Source organism: Procambarus clarkii, chromosome 66, assembly GCF_040958095.1.
Source record: "Procambarus clarkii isolate CNS0578487 chromosome 66, FALCON_Pclarkii_2.0, whole genome shotgun sequence".
Taxonomy (NCBI): Eukaryota; Metazoa; Arthropoda; class Malacostraca; order Decapoda; family Cambaridae; genus Procambarus; species Procambarus clarkii.
In genome coordinates this window covers 25569973-25577551 of record NC_091215.1, presented here as the reverse complement: position 1 = coordinate 25577551, position 7579 = coordinate 25569973, and positions in this window count along the sequence as shown.

The window sequence follows — 7579 nt, the reverse complement described above, 5'->3', positions numbered from 1 at the left end:
ATAGTGAAAGAGGTAGCCAGTTAGCGGGCAGGCAGGCAGGCAGGCAGGCAGGCAGGCAGGCAGGCAGGCAGGCAGGCAGGCAGGCAGGCAGGCAGGCAGGCAGGCAGGCAGGCAGCCAGCCAGCCAGCCAGCCAGGCAGGCAGGCAGGCAGCCAGCCAGCCAGCAGGCAGGCAGGCAGGCAGGCAGGCAGGCAGGCAGGCAGGCAGGCAGGCAGCCAGCCAGCCAGCCAGCCAGGCAGCCAGCCAGCCAGCCAGCCAGCCAGCCAGCCAGGCAGTCAGGCAGCCAGGCAGCCAGCCAGGCAGCCAGGCAGCCAGCCAGCCAGGCAGCCAGGCAGCCAGGCAGGCAGCCAGGCAGCCAGGCAGGCAGCCAGGCAGCCAGCCAGGCAGGCAGCCAGCCAGCCAGCCAGCCAGCCAGGCAGCCAGCCAGGCAGCCAGCCAGGCAGCCAGCCAGGCAGCCAGCCAGGCAGCCAGGCAGCCAGCCAGGCAGCCAGCCAGGCAGCCCACACCTTCACAACCGTTCTATCATAACTCCCTCAGTACCACACACTAACAATCAAGGCGCCCTTCCAAGCTGGGGCCAAGACCTGGCCAAACCACCCACACCCCGCCACGTCACCACCACGTCACCACTACGTCACCACCACGTCACCACTACGTCACCACCGTCACCACCACGTCACCACTACGTCACCACCACGTCACCACCACGTCAGCACCACGTCACCACTACGTCACCACCACGTCACCACTACGTCACCACCACGTCACCACTACGTCACCACCACGTCACCACCACGTCACCACCACGTCACCACCACGTCACCACTACGTCACCACCACGTCACCACTACGTCACCACCACGTCACCACCACGTCACCACCACGTCACCACCACCCCCATCAACCAACCCCAACCTACTGAAAACAAACCAAATGTCGCCCCATTATACATGGGTTGAACGAAATGTGACGTCACTATGACGTCATCACTCTCACGCCCGGAGCAGGAATAAGTCTTACTGGTCCATCCAGCTACCGACCCCGGGCCGCGTCGCCTCCCATACCTGACCCCAAGGGTCAAACCGGTTATGGTAATGACCTCACAGGCACCTCTAGTTTGCATCTCCTTAAACGGAGGAAATTAAGGATGGCGCTCTTAGCTGGCGGCGTCATGTCCTTGTGTTCACCGGTTCGATCCCGAGGTAGTGCTATCCTCCTGACGCTCAGTAACAAGTGGGTGACGCTGCCGAGGTAGTGTTATCCTCCTGACGCTCAGTAACAAGTGGGTGACGCTGCCGAGGTAGTGTTATCTTCCTGACGCTCAGTAACAAGTGGGTGACGCTGCCGAGGTAGTGTTATCCTCGTGACGCTCAGTAACAAGTGGGTGACGCTGCCGAGGTAGTGTTATCCTCCTGACGCTCAGTAACAAGTGGGTGACGCTGCCGAGGTAGTGTTATCCTCCTGACGCTCAGTAAGGAGGATAGCATATGTCCTATTATATGAAAATAGGACATATACAATGTCCTATTTTCACTGTGCGACATTTAAATCGACGATCCCAACAGAATTCTCACTTGTAATGAATTTTTGTATTATTGGGTTTTGATTATTTTATAGGAATGTGTGTTTTATACAGTATTGTATGTTACACGTGGCTGCCGGTCCTGATGTGGACTCGTACAGGACAGGTACAGAAGCATGTACCATGTACCCCGGGGGGTATAGATGGTACAGAAGTTTGGCACCTGCAAGTGGTGCCAACGTAACTGTGTCTCTAAATTTGTACCATGTTGTCTACACGTCTTTGTCAGGTGGTGGTGGTGGTGGTGGTGGTGGTGGTGGTGGTGGTGGTGGTGGTGGTGGTGGTGGTGGTTGTGGTGGTGGTTGGTGGTGGTAGCGTGTAGTAGCTGGTGTACCAACACCTACCACCACAGTACTCTTCAGACATACTAACCAACATCATCCCCTCCCCCCCACTCCACCAAAACCATTTCCAACTTACCCGCTGACACCAACAGCCTGGTGTCTCCACACGGCGACACATCACACACAAACACTCACCTGTGGGAGAGAACAGAAAAACCATTAGCTCGGGTGAACAAACCCCAGCCAAAGCCGCCATTATACAAAGACAAGAAAGCATTCAGCGTTATGCCTGCAGTCATTACCGGCAGAATTAGAGCCGTTGTTAGGGGCGGGTGATTGCGAATCATGGCCACAGAGCCTCGACCCGCGGGGCTCACTTCCTGGAGAACCACGACTCAGCCTAACCTTCAAGCAAGTACAATATTATCTTTATTTAAAGATGTTAACTTTACCACAAGTAGCGGCAGCGTGTTTTCTAATCAAAAGAAAATATATTACTCACGAGAACGTGGGAGGGGTGGAAGGGGAGGAGGAAGGGAAGGGGAGGAAGGGAAGAAAGGGATGAAGGGAAGGGGTGACATGATAGTGGGAAAGGTAGAGATGACAGTGATGGAGGGAGTGAGATAAGACCTGAGAGGGGTAGACAAGACATGGGAGGGAGGGAGGGATACCGTGTAACTACCTACCCAAGACTTATGTCTGACGGCCGAATCACAGCCGGGTTGATCAGGTATAGCCTTTACAGATGCGTATCAAGGGAGCTACCGAGAGGAAGCGCCAAGCCATTACGACTCTTATAGAGAGGTTTATCAAGTGCTCTTTTGGAACACCGTCGACCAGTATGGTGAGTAATGAACAGTGCCAGTCTTAAGGGGGGCCCCTTAATGGTGACACCATTCTCGCTCACCATCCCTATTACACCTCTGCTCTTCAACGGGGGCGCAATTTTGCACTTCCTGCCATGCCTTATGCTTCTGTACCACTCCAACCTTTTAGCCTAACCAGGAACGTACGAACCCCACCAACCCACCTTACCTATCGCGTCCAATGCACACAAAACGAGAATATTTCCAAGCTACTTCTCTTCATCAGAGATCGTAAGTGTAACGTTACTTACAATAACTAAAAAAAAAATAAAAAATAAAAACCGGGACCTATTAGTTGATATGACAACATAGGCAGTGAGGGTAGGGTAGGGTAGGGGGAAGGGAGGGGGAAGGGAGGGGGAGGGGGAGGGGAGGGGGAAGGGGAGGAAGGGGAAGGGGAGACACACAAACAACACTTTCCCTCCCACCAACCGTACTTGGCTAGAATCAATGCTCCATAAATAGAGAAACAACCTGGGTAAAAGGTGGCTGTGTAGCTTAGCACACCACCCAGATGCCCAGACATCATCTCAGACGCCAGCTCCGCCCCCCCCCCCTATCATCCCAGACATTTCCCCTTTCATCCCAACCGTCCCCACACACTCCCAGACGTCCCCATACACTCCCAGACGTCCCCCACACACTCCCAGACGTCCCCCCACACACTCCCAGACGTCCCCCCACACACTCCCAGACGTCCCCCACACACTCCCAGACGTCCCCCACACACTCCCAGACGTCCCCCCACACACTCCCAGACGTCCATTCACACTCCCAGACGTCCATTCACACTCCCAGACGTCCCCACACACTCCCAGACGTCCTAATACACTCCCAGACGTCCCCCACACACTCCCAGACGTCCCCCACACACTCCCAGACGTCCCCCACACACTCCCAGACGTCCATTCACACTCCCAGACGTCCCCACACACTCCCAGACGTCCCCACACTCCCAGACGTCCCCACACACTCCCAGACGTCCTAATACACTCCCAGACGTCCTAATACACTCCCAGACGTCCATACACACTCCCAGACGTCCATACACACTCCCAGACGTCCCCCACACACTCCCAGACGTCCTAATACACTCCCAGACGTCCTAATACACTCCCAGACGTCCCCACACACTCCCAGACGTCCCCACATACACCCAGACGTCCCCACATCATCCAGGACGTCCCCACATCATCCAGGACCTCCCCACACCCTCAGAGACGTCCACACATCATCCAGGACGTCCCCACATCATCCAGGACGTCCCCACACCCTCAGAGACGTCCATACATCATCCAGGACGTCCCCACATCATCCAGGACCTCCCCACACCCTCAGAGACGTCCACACATCATCCAGGACGTCCCCACATCATCCAGGACGTCCCCACACCCTCAGAGACGTCCATACATCATCCAGCACGTCCCCACATCATCCAGGACGTCCCCACACCCTCAGAGACGTCCATACATCATCCAGCACGTCCCCACATCATCCAGGACGTCTCCACATCATCCCAGCCCGGTCCCATCGGCGGTTTCCGAAGGCCAAATTTTCCGTTTTCTTCCTGGGCTAAGTCGCTCAACCTCAGTCGCCCCTACTTCCTCGCATCGTACACGTTTTCTGTGTCCCAGCTCCCTCTCCCTCCATGCCTCCACCCCCCCCCTCCCTCTCCCACAAACACCCTATTCTTCAATCACCTGTAATTGAGTGCTCAACAATCTGTATGATTATATGACGTCATTTGCTTTGCTTAGCTTTGATTTTGTAATTTGCTTTGGTCAGAAATTAGAGACCAGTTGCACTAACATCACACATCATAAAAGTTTTTGAAAGGGTGATTAAGAATCAGATTTCTAGTTTAATCTAAAATAATGAGTTACACAACCCAGGACAACATGGATTTAGAGCGGGAAGATCCTGTCTGTCACAGTTACTCAACCACTATGACAAAATCACAGAAGCTCTAGAAGAAATGCAAAATGCAGATGTTGTATACACAGACTTTGCAAAGGTATTCGATAAGTGTGACCATGGAGTGATAGCACACAAAATGAGGTCAATGGGAATAACTGGTAAAGTTGGACCGTAGATACTCGATTTTCTGTCTAACAGAACACAAAGAGTAACAGTCAATCAAATAAAATCGAGTCCGAGCGCAGTTAAAAGCTCTGTACCTCAAGGTACAGTCCATATCAGATATAGACAAAAATACAAGTCACAGCTTCGTGTCATCCTTTGCAGATGACACAAAAATCAAAATGAAAATTACCTCTGCTGAAGACATTGAAAAACTTCAAGCAGATATCAACAAAGTTTTCGACTGGCCAGCAGAAAATAATATGATGTTTAACAGTGAAAAATTCCAGGTACTCAGATACGGTAAAAATGAGGACCTTGAACATAATACAGGGTACAAAACACAATCATCTCTGTCCATAGTAGAAAAACAGCATGTAAAGGATTTGGGAATAATGATGTCTGACGACCTAACGTTTAGGGAGCATAACCAAGCAAATATTGCGACAGCCAGAAAAATGATAGGATGGATTACGAGAACTTTCAAATCCAGGGATCCCATCACAATGGTTGTACTCTTCAAATCACTTGTGCTGTCCCGTTTTGAGTACTGCTCAGTACTCACTTCCCCCTTCAGAGCAGGAGAGATTGCTGAAATAGAAGGAATACAGAGAACATATACGGCACGCATAGACGCGATAAAGCACCTAAATTACTGGGATCGTCTCAAAGCTCTCCAACTGTACTCACTAGAAAGGAGACGAGAGAGATGTCACATAATATACACATGGAAAATACTGGAGGGCCAAGTACCAAAACTACACAGTAAAATAACAACGTACTGGAGTGAACGATATGGAAGAAAATGCAGAATAGAACCAGTGAAGAGCAGAGGTACCATAGGCACAATCAGAGAACACTGTATAAACATCAGAGGTCCGCGGTTGTTCAACGTCCTCCCAGCAAGCATAAGAAATATTGCCGGAACAACCGTGGACATCTTTAAGAGAAAATGTTTTCTAAAAGAAGTGCCGAACCAACCGGGCTGTGGCGGGTATGTGGGCCTGCGGGCCGCTCCAAGCAACAGCCTGGTGGACCAAACTTGGGGAGTAGAACAACTCCCAGAACCCCATCAAGCAGGATGTAGAACAACAGAGCTTTAACTTAACACCTCCAGCTTAACAACCTTCTGACTATGCAAATGAGTCGAAGGAATGTAATGAAATACTCGCCCCTTGCCCGGCTGGTCAACAGGTCGAACACAAGAAAGAAGAAGGTACAGAAGCCACCTCCAGTCACAACTTGACAAAGAATTCGAACATCAGACTAGTTCAATTTGAACGCAAGAGTTGGAACAAGGCTCCCTGGTGGAGCAGGAAGACCTACCCCTCACTCCCGCGTTGTTAGGGAGGCTACTGTTAGGTAAGCACCAACACTGCCTCCCTCCCCAGTACCCCACCCCTTACCTTGTGGCACACTGATCTCCACACCTGCCCCAGGGAGGGGGGGGGGGCTAGAAGGCTACTGTGGCCCACCACCAGCACCTGCCCCAAGGGTCTAGACGGCCACTGTGGCCCACCACCAGCACCTGCCCCAAGGGTCTAGACGGCCACTATGGCCCACTACTAGCACCTGCCCCAAGGGTCTAGACGGCCACTGTGGCCCACCACCAGCACCTGCCCCAAGGGTCTAGACGGCCACTGTGGCCCACCTGACATTTGACAGGTCTATATTTAGCACACTCACTCAGGCAGACGGTAAGTGTCACGCTCTCTCCACCCTCTATTATTGAGCTCCCCCAGGGTCACCCTCTCACCCTGGGGGCCACCCCCAGCTCTCACCCTGGGGGCCACCCCCAGCTCTCACCCTGGGGGCCACTCCCAGCTCTCACCCTGGGGGCCACCCCCAGCTCTCACCCTGGGGGCCACCCCCAGCTCTCACCCTGGGGGCCACCCCCAGCTCTCACCCTGGGGGCCACCCCCAGCTAGAAACAAAGAAAGTGCCTGCTAACCCGGGTGAGAAACATGAAAGTATTATAAGAAAGTTGTGATCAAGTATAGTCAGAGAGACAAAATAAAAGTGAACACTTAAATGAATCCTATCTACTGTTCTCTTGGACTATGGTGTTCAATGTGAACATTTTCCTCTATTTTCATTCTCTCTCAATCCCACTAAGTATTTTATGCATCTCTATCATGTCCCCCAATCTCTTCCTCTTATTTTCTAGCGTCGTCAGGTTTAGTTCCTTCAGTCTCTCTTCATACTTTCTTGCAATTCTGCGACGAGCCTAGTTGCAAACTTCTGAATCTTTTCGAGTTTATGTGTTTCTCTAGGTGGAGGGGTTCCATGATGGTGCAGCATACTTTCAAACTAGTTTCATATAGGCAGTGTGTGTGTGTGTGTGTGTGTGTGTGTGTGTGTGTGTGTGTGTGTGTGTGTGTGTGTGTGTGTGTGTGTGTGTGTGTGTGTGAATAATTATGGAAGGGCAGAGGGGGGGGGGGAGGGAGTAGTATTGATTGAAGCAGAAAAACCTAGCAAGCAATCCCCTCAGGGCTAGAGACCTGGCCGGGGAGGATTGACTAGGCACCAATCCTTAACTGTCCACCTCTGTTCACCCAGCAGTAATTGACCGCCTGGCTGTTAACCCATTGACAGGTTGTGTTCCAAGGGGGGGGGGGGGGAACTAGTATATAGTAAGGCTTACCATGAGCTAGTGGTGGGGGGGGGGAGAAGGGAAACGCTCTCAGGGTCCTAACAGGTCAGAGGGCACCCGGCAAACAGGTCAATGTGTAACTTGACAGGAACAACAGCCATATGGGGACTGCTGAA